The 11,949-nt window shown below is 43.9% G+C and overlaps 1 protein-coding gene across 2 annotated transcripts in view; it reads left to right on the top strand.

Annotated features, from left to right (window-relative positions):
- The window catches only part of Sema5a (semaphorin 5A), a 530,837-nt gene that overhangs the window by 136,528 nt on the left and 382,360 nt on the right, over window positions 1-11,949 (top strand). Inside the window, exon 2 of one of the 2 annotated variants that reach the window (XM_023706624.1) lies at window positions 3,325-3,421. The exons of the other annotated variant lie outside the window; for it this stretch is intronic. The gene's annotated coding sequence lies outside the window, so the exon portion shown is untranslated. The remainder of the gene's footprint in view (window positions 1-3,324; window positions 3,422-11,949) is intronic. 2 annotated transcript variants of the gene reach the window in all.

Genomic DNA, 11,949 nt, shown 5'->3' with positions numbered 1-11,949 from the left:
TCCTCCTCCTCCTCCTCCTCCTCCTCTTCCTCTTTCTCCTCCTCTTCCTCCTCTTCCTCTTTCTCCTCTTCCTCCTCTTTTTCTTCCTCTTCCTCCTTCTCTTCCTCTTCTTTTTCTTCTTTCTTCCTCCTCCTCCTTTCTCCTCTTCCTCCTTCTTTTCCTCTTTTTTTTCTTCTTTCTTCTTCCTCCTCCTCCTCCTCCTCTTCCTCCTCTTCCTTCTCCTCCTACTACCTTCTTCAAGGTCTCTGCTGTGCTGCTTTGGCTTTTGTCCCACCTTTGCTCACCCCCCAGGGCCATGCTGACCCTCATGTCAGCAGTGTGGTTTCTCTAAGCCACTGAGCTGTGTCCCTTAAGCCTTGTACTTTCCAAGGGAGTGACTGGGCCTTGAAGCCTGAAGCTTGGGCCAGGCTTGGTGAGCTGTCTATCTGGACCTGGAGCTGTCCTTGCCTGGATTCAGCAGGGATCTTCCCTTTCTGTTTGGGTCACTGACTGAATTCTTGCAGTATCCTCAGCATCATCTCCTTTTTCCACTTCCACATATTCTGTAGTTACAGCTTTGAGAGCCCCTCAACTCATGAGTGACCTTACCAGGTTGTGGGCTGGGAAATAGGAGAACTGTGAGCTCCATTTTTAATTTAATTCTCAACTTGGATGGGCCCAGTGGCACCATCTAATTGTGTTTCTTGAATTTTGATAAAGATCTAAATAAATAGAAGGAAATTTTAGCCAATATTGTGAAACAAATTTTAGAGCTCAAGAGAGGACATTCATGAGCTCAAATATGCTGTTTAATGAAGAAGTCCCAACCAATATATTTCATTTCCACACTCAGGGAATACTGGTCTGGTGTCTAGAAAAAGAAATTGTCAGTTCTTAGCAAGTTTTCCTGAGCTGAGTGTGCCTGCTTGCCTTGGGGAGAGAGCCTTAGTGCCTCCTGTGGCCTTCAACACTTGCAGCTGCCCCCTGCACTTTCCCAAGGGTAATGTCATGAGTTGTCACTGACCTTAGAACTGGGCCCTTGGAGCTGGTGATCCACACAGTGTGAATGCCCCCGGCTGCTCAGGGGCCTTTGCAGCTGCACTTCAGGGTTTGCTGCCTGGGTCCCCTTTGCCTCCCAAGAACTGCTATGTTCTCATTGCCCTCTGGACATTCCAGAAGGGCTTTTTAATAGACACAATTTGATATGTTTGCAGATATTGCACCTCAGGTTATTTTCTGGAGGCCAGTGACCTGATCATCACTGAGTGTCTGTGAGGGGCTCAGTCAGCAGGCAGAACACACTGGGACATTCTTCTCCCCATTTTGCCTCTGCAATTCTCAGCTGCTCCCCAGGTATACAGGTGGGGATGGCCCCCAGCAGCGAGGTTCACATGCAGAGCACCGAGAGCTGCCAACTGGAAAGATGACTAGGATAGTAGCTAGGTGAGCAGAATGGGAAGAGGGAAGATCCCAGCCTGAAAGGGGAGAGCCTAGCGTAACAGGGATTGTTCACAAGTACGTCAGCTTTTCACAGTTCTGGCATGGATGACTTTAAGTTCAGAGGTTTATTTTAGCTCATGGTTTCGGGGGTTCAGTACATGGTTGGCTGGGTCCATTGATGCGGGCCTGCAGCAAAATGGAACATGGTAGTAGAAGGGGCTGTGGCACACCTTCTGGCAGCTAGAGGGAGGGAAAGGCAGGGACAGAGGGGAAAGGGGAGAATGGGACAGAGGGAAGGAGGCAGGGAGGGAGGGAGAGAGGAAGGGAGTGGGAAGGAGGGAAGGAGAGGGAGCAGGAGGGAGAAAGGAGAGAGGGAAGGAAGGAGAGAAGGAGGGAGGGAGAGGCAGGGAGGAAGAAGAGAGAAAGGAAAGAAGGGAGGGGAAGGGAGGGAGGGAGAAGGGAGAAGAAAGTGCAGGGAGGGAGAGTGAGACTGGGAGAAGGAGGGAGAGAGAGATGGAGACTGAGACTGAGAAGATAGAGACTGAGGACAAGGCATCCCTTTCGACAGCAAGCACCAGGGCTCTGCCTCCTCCATGTGGCTCCCACTCCTCCTAGCCTGTGCAGCTGTAAATGCATGTGAGGACCGACCCGTCTGGGAAGTTAGAGCCCTCGTGATCCAGCCGCTTCCTGGGCTGCATCCCTGGTCCTTGCTGCCTGGGGACCAAGCCCTCAGCACGAGTCTCTGGGAGACGCCTGATGCTTAGACCATAAGCACTGCTAACGGACTCTCGTCCTGTCCGGGGAGTAAGTGGGGGAGGAGGGCTCACGGGCTTCTTCAAGCTGTCACTTATGTTGACTATCATGATTATACGATTATCACTTATGTTTCTAGGGAGGTTGGGAGTCTCACTTTATTCTTTCCAATACATTAAAACAGCAAGTTTTCAAGATTTCTTGTATATAATTGAATTGAAAACATTATGGTGAAATAAAATTGTTTAGGTTATAGGATTCTTTTTCCCTGTGAAGTCTCATAAAACTGCAACAAACAAATTAATATGTAAATAATGAGAATACAGTTCTCAAGTTCAGCAACAGTTTATCTTATACCTGCTGCTATAATTTCTTTTTATTTTATATACTTGGTACTGGGTCTCACTATTCAGCTTGGCCTCATAGTGATCCTCTTTGTCCAGCCTCCCCAGCACTGGGATTATAGGCATACACCACACACTTGGTCTCAGTGGCCAGCTCAGTGTACCTTGGTGGAACCAGGGATTGAACTCTTGCCCTTGTGTTTGCCAGGGAAGCGCTTATTCCACTGAGCCATCTCCCCGACTCAGTGTGCCTTGGGGTGGGGCCAGTGTGGCATGCGGTACCGGGGACCAAACCCTGATCCTTGCAGTTGCCTAAGCAGGCTCTTAGTCCACTGAGCTGTCTACCTGGCCCTTGCCATCATTTCTTTTATGAAGCATTTCTTTGGGCACTGAGTAAGTTAAAAAATTGAAATGAGTGAGCTATCATAGAAAGAGTATATTTTTATTTTTAAACTGCTTGATGTAATGACATAGGTTCTGAAGTAATGATTCTTTAGGATTCTTTTCTTTTTGTATGGTGACCAACATTAAAATATTTTTCTATTTTCTCTGAAGAAAGAAACTGATTGCTCTCTCATTCTGTCTGTCTGTCTGTCTGTCTGTCTGTCTGTCTGTCTGTCTGTCTCTCTCTCTCTCTCTGACAGAGAGAAACACTCAGGATTCTCATGATAACCAAGCTGTCCTGTGTCGCTCTGTTGTAAGTTCTGTCTTACTAAAGCTGGGTACTGTTGGGACTTTCTAGAGCTGACAATTGATGGCCATGTTGTCCTTTCTAATGACTCACTAGACCTCTCTCTCTCTCTTCCAGCACCAGCGTTGAGAACCGGGCTGCAGAGCCCACGTGACTGTGGGGCTCAGTGAGATTAACGTCTGAGGACACACGGTCTCCTCCCGTTGTATGCCCGGTAAGTCAGACGTCGGGGGCAGGACGGGAACTGATGAGGCCCAAGCTGCCATAGATTTTGCTTTGATAGCCCAGGAGTTTTACCTACCTCTGCTACTAAAAATAAAAGTGAGTGAGCAAGTTTTGAGAAAGAGAATTCTTTAAGGCAGAGTTATTTGGGGATAACCCTCATCCAGAACCTCAAAACCAGGAAGGCCACTAGTGCCTCATCTTCTGGTCGTGACACGGTTGCCTGCCAGGGCACAGTGTGGTCTACCCTGCTGCTGCTTCTGGCTCTGCCCTGATTTGGTTCCTGGTGCATACCCCTGCTGGCTCATTCTTCTGTCCTTGGATTGCTGCGACCCCCTTTATCTTCTGGGTAAAGGATGAGAGTCCTTGTGGTGCTCTGGCAGATCCTCCTGGTCAGGACGGCACCTCTGTGCCTGATCCCACTGCCCCGGGGTGTGTAGCCCGTCACTAGCCACTCTCAGTCTCTGTCTACATGTGCGGCTCCTTGGGCCTTCCAAAGGCCAGCTCGGGGGTACTCCCTGGGGACCTTCCTCAGTTTCTCCACCCTACATGGTATCTTACCCTGGGACGCTTGTGGCCCCTTTTGCAAGGGATTGGAAAAAATGACCCATAGAAGAGAATGGGGGAGGGCTGGCCCTAGCTCAGTTCCTTAAGTGGCTGCTTCCACAAAGCTGTCAGCCTCAGCTTGCTGCAGTTCGATCCCCACAACACTCCAGCCAGCCAAAAGTGCTCTGAAGGCATTCGAGGAGCAAAAAAAAAAGAAGACGAGAACGGGGGTTAGTGGGGTAAGAGGACCAGTTGGGAGAGTCAGTAGAACAGAGTTTTGTGTCATGTGACAAAGATACTGCCGAGTTTATTTTCTTGTTCTCTCCTGATTAACTTGCCATCTCACTGGGGACAGAATCAAACTGCTTTCCAGTTCACAAAGTGCCTCGCTGCTGCTGAGGGCTACATTCTGCGTAACTGATGACCGCTCTAGCTGCTGAGGGCTACATTCTGCGTAACTGAAGACCGCTCTAGCTCTGGGACTGTGCGTTTCCTACCTCATTGCCTTCTGCAGTGACAGTGGCCAAATGGATCTTACTTGGGGTTGGGATCAAAGACATAAAAATGGTCAGGTGGGCTGGAGGTCTTGGGTTGTGCTCCCTTTTCACAGAAGAAGAAGTTGAGAGTGCACCTCATGTGTCTACCTGCTGTGTGTAGCATAGGTCAGGCTCGCGTGGTGTCTGGTGGAGGGCTTGCCCGTGTGGGCAGAATCATCAGTCTCATCTCCGTGGGGAAACACAGGCTCTGGAAGCTGGAGAGCACTGGAGGCCACATGAAGGCTGTGCTCATTTGACCTGATTTGGAAGTAGACAAAAAGAGTATGAGCTGATGTGAGTTTTCACTGAGTACCGGGCCATGGACAGTGGTACGCATTCGGCTCTCACCACAAGTAAAAATGACTTCAAGTAGGTATTATCATGACCTGCATTGTAAAGGTGAGGAAACTGAGGCCCAGGGAGGGTAAGAAATCAGTCCAACTTCCAGGAGGCAGAGCTGGGATTTAAGTCTGTTTTTAACTCTAACCTAGATAGTTCTGTATCTCAGGCCTGGGATTACCTTCCTAGAATAAAGACAAATGTACACTATTTATTCCTTATTGGAAATACCTAGACACTTAAAGAAAAGTTTACAATTGATTTTTAAACTAGAATTTAATCAGCAATTGGGAAATATTTTTTCTGAAAAAGGTGAAATAGTATGTTAGGATCTGAAGGCTGTAAGAATCTCTGATGCATCAGCCCAACACTACTAGGCCAGTCAGACAGTATGTCAATGAATGAACATGGCTGTGTTGCAATAAAACTTTATTTAGAAAGACAGATGACTGGCTGGATTTGGCCCACAGACTGTATTTTGTTGAGCTTTGATCCATATAACCTTTACAATGCATAAATATTTCATTATGCAGCAGATCAGAGTGTATCAGTAGCGAGTAAATCCTTTAATAAAATTCAGCCTGGATGCATCAAATTTAATCATAAGCAAATTTTAATGAAGTCTTCTGTAATTGCAAGGGCCTTGCTGTGGGTGTCAGTACACTGGCAATTCCATTGCTTGATGTCGTTGATATCATCTAAGTGAATTAGTCTAAGTTCTAATGTGTCCGCTACAGCTTTGTTCAAAGTAGGACCCAGGGGACAGGTCTGTTGGTGTTTTTTGTTAGTCTATAATGTGTGACTTATTTATGAAATAAGCTTAGATAGCTTGGCCTCCCTTGGTCTTCATACAGTTTCTTAATGGACATTTTTAAATTTTGTACACACCACTGCGTGTATATATGTCAAACAAATTTAAAGTTATCTTGGGCTCTCTGATAACTGTGTTCAGCAAAAATGTTCTGCGCTGAAATACTCCTAGTCTTTTATTGAGAGAAAAGTCAGAGGTCTGAAGGGGAAAGTTAAACAGATTGACTTTTGAGTCCTGAAATAATATAATCTAATATTTGATGTATATATCAAATGAGGTGCTCTGTGTTTTTGTTTTGTTTTGCTTTTCTTATTTATTTATTTATTTATTTTTGCATTTTGTGACACCTCAGGCATATCTCTGCTGTACTTGCTATCATGAAAAAAAAATGCACTAAAAATCCTAAAAAACACAATGATTGTGTTTTTATTTCAAAAGTCTTACTGGGTAATTACTCTGTTGTTTTCACTCATTCATTCTTAGAAATAAATAACTGTAGCAAGCCCAAGAGCTTGATGTAGCAGAATTTCTGGAAATACACAAGGACCCCTGGTTCATAGATTTGCATTACACACAATAATGGAGAAGTGTTTCTTCAGTTTCATAGCAGGATGTAAAAAGTAAAATTCTGATTGTAAAAGTAATGGAAGTCTATCTAGGGTAACTTTTAAACTAAAAAAGGAAATTATAGAATAATGTATTTAATAGAATTCTACTCATCTTAAAAATCATTCACATTCATACATAGAATCCCTACACAATGTTTATGTGTGTAATAAACTTTACTGTAATGCATTTGCACATGTACCTACTTGAAACATTATCTCTGGATTTGAGGAGTTTGTATTGTATCAGTCGTGCTTCACTATATAATTTTCAGGAGTATTATTAGTTTTACAATTAAAAGAATAAGAAAAGTACATAAATGATTTAATCTAGTGAATGCTCATTGTAAAAAGTATATAAAAGTTTGTGGAATTCTCTGATAATTTCTCCGCTGGAGATAACCACAGTAGATATTTAATGTAAGCTTCTCTAGCTTATTAAAGATACGTAATATACGGAGTTGAACTAGTATTCAACAAAATTTTGATTAACATATTTCCACTTGTTAAAACATAACCTTTTTCTCATATGTTTGCAAACTGTTGCTAACCCTCATTTTAATGCACGCACAGTATTCCATTGTCTAGACACTATGACGAACATTAATGTATTGATTCTTTTGCTGGACATGTGTGTTTCTAATAAACACAAGCATAGACGATGATGAACAGATCTTGATAAAGAGAAATAGGAGATAGCTCACTCTCTGGCTTCTGGCCCTCCTTCCCAGTTGTTAGAACGTCACAGGTTCACCTCTCTTGTGAAGAGTAAGCTTTTGCTCCATGAAGTGCGTGTTTCATAAACAAGAACAATTCCTAGCACCATGGAGCTTTCTTTTAATTTAGGGCTGATTCCTTAGGTTAGGGTGGTAATTGATTTACTGTTTCAAAGCCAACGGTTACAACAGGATTGCAAGTTGGCTTTATAAAAGTGTTACTGATATTTATACTTCATGAATAATATGTCAGTTTGTTTTCACTTTCACAGTGTCATCAGTGAATTTTTGTTAATGTAATGATATACATTCTCCCTATATATTTTATTGCCTATTCACTTTGTTATTTTGTTGAATGTTTTTCAAGTAATAATTAGATATTACTCCAAGGAGCAGGCAGGGCAAATGTGTGTGTGAAGAGTTCCATATTTTATATTTCCTTATTTATTGAGCCTAATACATTTGTAACAATTTTTAAGACTTGATTTTTGAGAATCTTAACTTTTTGTTGTCTTTTCCCTTTATTTCCTATGGTCATTATCTGTATCCTGTTAAAGAAGCTTAATGATGTCACAATTTGTCATTAAAATTGTTTTAATCAGTGATTAGAAATTTAACAGAAATTTTCTTTTAGTTTCTTCATATTATTAAAAATATGCACTACTTTGGTTCAAGGGACAGTTATTTAGTGAACACAGAATAGTAACATAGGGGCCAGGAAGATGGCTCAGTAGAACAAGTGCTTGCCTGGCAAGCACAAAGGCCTGAGTTCAATCCCCAGTTCTGCAAAAAATAAATTAATTAATTAATAAAGAATAGTAATGTAAAATAAAAAATTAGAAAGGATTCAGAGCTTCCCTAAATAAAATAATACGACTTTGACTGTGTCCCTTGTACTGCATAGGGCTGTCTTCCAATTAGTTGTTCAGAATAGCAGATATATGCATGTAAAATTGGACAATGAAAGAAAATAGTAAGAAATTAAGGAGAGAGAAAAATGGGAAAAGAAAGCAAGAAAATAAACAAGCATGAAGCATTAACTGCTCCCTTCCACAGACCAGCAGAAATCTACAGTACAGTTATCCAACCATCCCGCTTACATACATAGATGCATGCCTTTCCCCCACTCCCTCTTTGGTCCTTCTCATCTCAGCAATTTCTTCCTTTTGAACAGGCTCATTCACTCTTTCTTTCACAGAAACACAGGTTCTTTTTAAAATTGTGCATACAACTTTATTCAGTGCCTCTTCTTCTTCCCTAACACATATCAATCCCTAATTTTAGTTTAATGAGAATATTTGGGCAATCAAAATATTTGTATGAGTGGGAAAAGCACCCAGCCGCACATTCTTCTGGGCTGCATAGAGATAGCTACTTTGCAGCCAGATCATGGTAATTCTTTCATTATTTTATCAACTTTGCTTCTGTGGCAAGTTCTGCATAACCTGTGCTCTCTGAGCTGTTGCACAGCCTTCCCCTGTGTTATTGACAGCTGTCTTTTACAAGTGTCCTATTTAGTAGACCCTAACCCACTATGCTGAGCATCTAAGCCATTCTAATAGTGCTTTATCTTTTCTCATTCTTGGACCTAATTGGTGTTTGCTGTGAATGCTTAAGGACGGGTATAAGAGACCAAGACAAGGCTGATTGCCTCCCAGGCATATGGATCCATGTCCGTCCTTGGAGAGTTCTGAGCATTCCTGTACATTAACTCACTACATGCCTGCAATAATGGTTTCATAAGTTTATAATTTGTGTAAGAAATTATAGTCTACAGTTTTCTTTCTGAGATGCACATTGCCTGGCCATGAACACAGCTTTCAGGGTTGACTTAGGTAATGACACGTTTAAGCCAGACTGACTTTCTAGAGACAAAGACATTCTGAAAAGCAAAGTGCTTACCGGGTTGTTGGCAATGTTGCTTTTGGTAGAACTCCACTAGGAATTTCATTTTGTTCTATTTGCAGTATGTTTTGCTGTGTATTGTAAGTGTGGAGTCCACTGCTTGCTTACAAATGCTGTTTGGTTGTATTTGGGGGTAAAGTTTTAACCTGTCATTCTTAATAATGTCAGAAATGATAAAGCAGAGGGTCAGACCCCTTGTCATTCCTGTCCTGGTGTGCAGTCAGCCCGATGGGCAGTCTCTGTGAGGCCATCCGGAAAGGCTCGGGCAGACCTGATCTGTTTTGTCATCAGTGTCTCACTCCGCATTACCAAAGTTCACTGACTGAGTCGTTTGCTTCCATTGTCCCCAGTACAATGTGCTGGAATTGCCATTATTGTCCCCAGTAGAATGTGCTGGAAACTTCGCCTTTCCTCTTTTCTGTTTGGAATCTGCTCCTGTCCCCTCTTCTGTCTTGGCGATTGTCTGCCAAGTGTGCTTTCATCTTGCAGGTTGCTGGCTTTATGACATTTGTGATTCAAGTATTTGTGAGTCACAGATATATGGCCAAGGCCTAAACCCATTTTCTTCCCGTTTCCTGTAGGACTTAGGCCAGGATTGCTGCACAGGTGCTATTTGCTGTCAGATCCTCTTTAGAAGGGCAGATGTGTGTGGAGTTCATGGTTGGGATTTAAAAATGTCCATGTGAATGTACGGCCATCACCTCCTTGGTTAAACAGGATGTAGGTCCTTCTTTGCAGACCTTTACTTAGGGCGTATGTGTATGCCTGTGTTTGGATCTTTGCCTTTCAAGGGTCTTTGGGGTTTTCCTGTATCATCTATACTTCAGAGTGTTAGCGGGGCCTTTCCTTGGCTGGGTCACAGATCCAAACATTCTATGCTCATCCCCTGGGGTTATTCATGTGGCTTTTGTGTGTGTTTGTGTCTTGTTTAGTTTTTCAGGCCGCAGAAGAGTCAGAGCCATCTAAAGCCTGAACAGTGACCATTTTTGGTTAAACAAAAGCAGAAAAAAGCAAAGGTTGGAAAGCCAGTTGGGAGATTCTGGGAAGCATTTTCAGACAGCAGTGTCTCAGAGCAGTGAACGGTTCTTGTGTCCAGAGATGAGGGATTATGGTAGTTGCGTGGATCTGAGATATTTGCCATGGCGTGCCATTTTTTCTTTTGAATATCTAAATTGTGTGACTGTCCTTTCCACAACTGAGACTCTACACACCCCTTGAGAAATGTTCTCTCTCCTTATATGACAGTTTCCTTCCTGCAAGCTTGTTGTGAAGCTGTGGTGCCTGGCGGGCTGGCCAGTCACACAACCCCAGTTGGCAGATGATCTGATTTATTCTGACTGAGGCCTGTGCCCCGCATTTGACCACTCCACCCCATCCTTCACCTTCTCTTGTTTCCCTTTCTCTTTGGAGAAAAGTTCACTGAAAGCACTTGCTGGAACTGCTGTTGATTTCTGTCCCTCCATGTCCTGCCCACTGTGGCTGTTTAATCAAGTGTCAGTGCTCCATACCTAACAGTCAGCAGTGCACGGGCCCTGGTCACCTCACTGCCTTTAAGTCCTTTCTCCATCTACTTTTAGGATACCACAGGGTACAATTTTTATCTAGATGTCCCCCCAAAGCCTCATGCAGACACTGAGGTGGCTTCTAGGGTTTGTGATTAATTCATGATCCAATGCAGGGTTTGTACGTGTGAGTACTACCCTGGGACGGATAGCCTGAATGCAGTGTAAGGAGGGGAGAGAGGCTTGCTCTCTGCCACTGCCTCTGCCTCTGCTCTTTGCTGTTTGCCATCAGCATGAACTGCTATTCTCTTCCACATGCCTCTGTGCCTTGGAGCCAGCTGAATACGGATGGAAACCCCCACTAACTGCGAGCCAAATAATCCTTTTATTAATTTTGAATGCCAAATATTTCATCCTAGCAATGAGAGAAAAGTAACTGAGAGACCAAAGTGCCCTGGCCACACCCTTCCATCTCTGTCATTCTAATCCTCCTCTGCTGTCTTCTTGTTGTCAACTGTTTGAAGGTCTTCACAGTCCAGATCCTGGTCTTGGTATCCTTTTCTGCCAAGCTCAAAGTTTAGGAGACTCATCTGGTACCATTCACACAATGACCACTCCCCTCCTTCTCCAGCCCAGACCTATTCTCTATGCTCCAGAACTGTGCATTTCACTGCCCATTTTATCTCTCAGTGTGGATGGCTCATTTCTGCCTTTAAGTTAACAGTACACATAACTCTTTTTCTCCTCCCCTGGCCTGTGTTCTTCTGCAGAGTTTGCCATTAGATGAACATCTCTTCATCTAGCTTTGAAAGGCTGCACTGTTGGGACAATACTTGGTTCTTCTCTTTTGTATCTCATACCACATCCCAGCTGTCAGCCAATCTTGTCTTTCTTCTATAGTTTCAAAACATATTGGAGGGCTGGAGAGAGAGCTCAGTGGACTAAAGCGCCTATTTGGCAAGCTTAAACAAGCACAGGGACCGAGGTTCGATCCCCAGCACCACATGCCGCACCAGTCCCACATTGAGGACAGGCTGAGCTGGCCACAAAAAAAGAACAAAACAAAAAACTGTAGGTGATTGTAACCCCTTCTCTGCACCTTCCCTGCTTCCTGAGTGGTCACGTTCTCTGCATGCTGACTCCATGACGGCCCTAGTCTTTCCTAGGTCTCCTCTCAGCCTTTGTGCCTCCATAGAGGCCCATGAGGCTCCCTGTTCAGAATCCTGCTGAAGGTGCCCTCTTGTTTGGGTGGATCACAGCCTCCTCCTTCAGTCTAGTGGATCTCAGCCTCCTCCTTTAGTCTACACAGCGCTTGTACTCTCTTCTTCCTCTGTTCAGTCCTTTCTCATTACCATCTCTCCCCCTGGATCTTGATCTGCTGTTGGGGCCATGTTGCTACCTGCCTTCACGCTGACTCCTCTCTGGCTGTAGTACTCCGTCCTGGTTGTTGCTGAGGACTAAGCTCTTCTGCTCCTACAGTTTGTCCAGTGATGACTTTCTCAGGAGACATTTGTAATGACCAACAGTTCCCTTCATATTCTTTTCATTTTCCTCCTCAGC

This window comes from Octodon degus, unplaced genomic scaffold (assembly GCF_000260255.1).
Source record: "Octodon degus isolate 3935 unplaced genomic scaffold, OctDeg1.0 scaffold00008, whole genome shotgun sequence".
Lineage (NCBI taxonomy): Eukaryota > Metazoa > Chordata > Mammalia > Rodentia > Octodontidae > Octodon > Octodon degus.
Note: the sequence above shows the minus strand (reverse complement) of the source record. Positions and strands in the feature narration are given on the sequence as shown.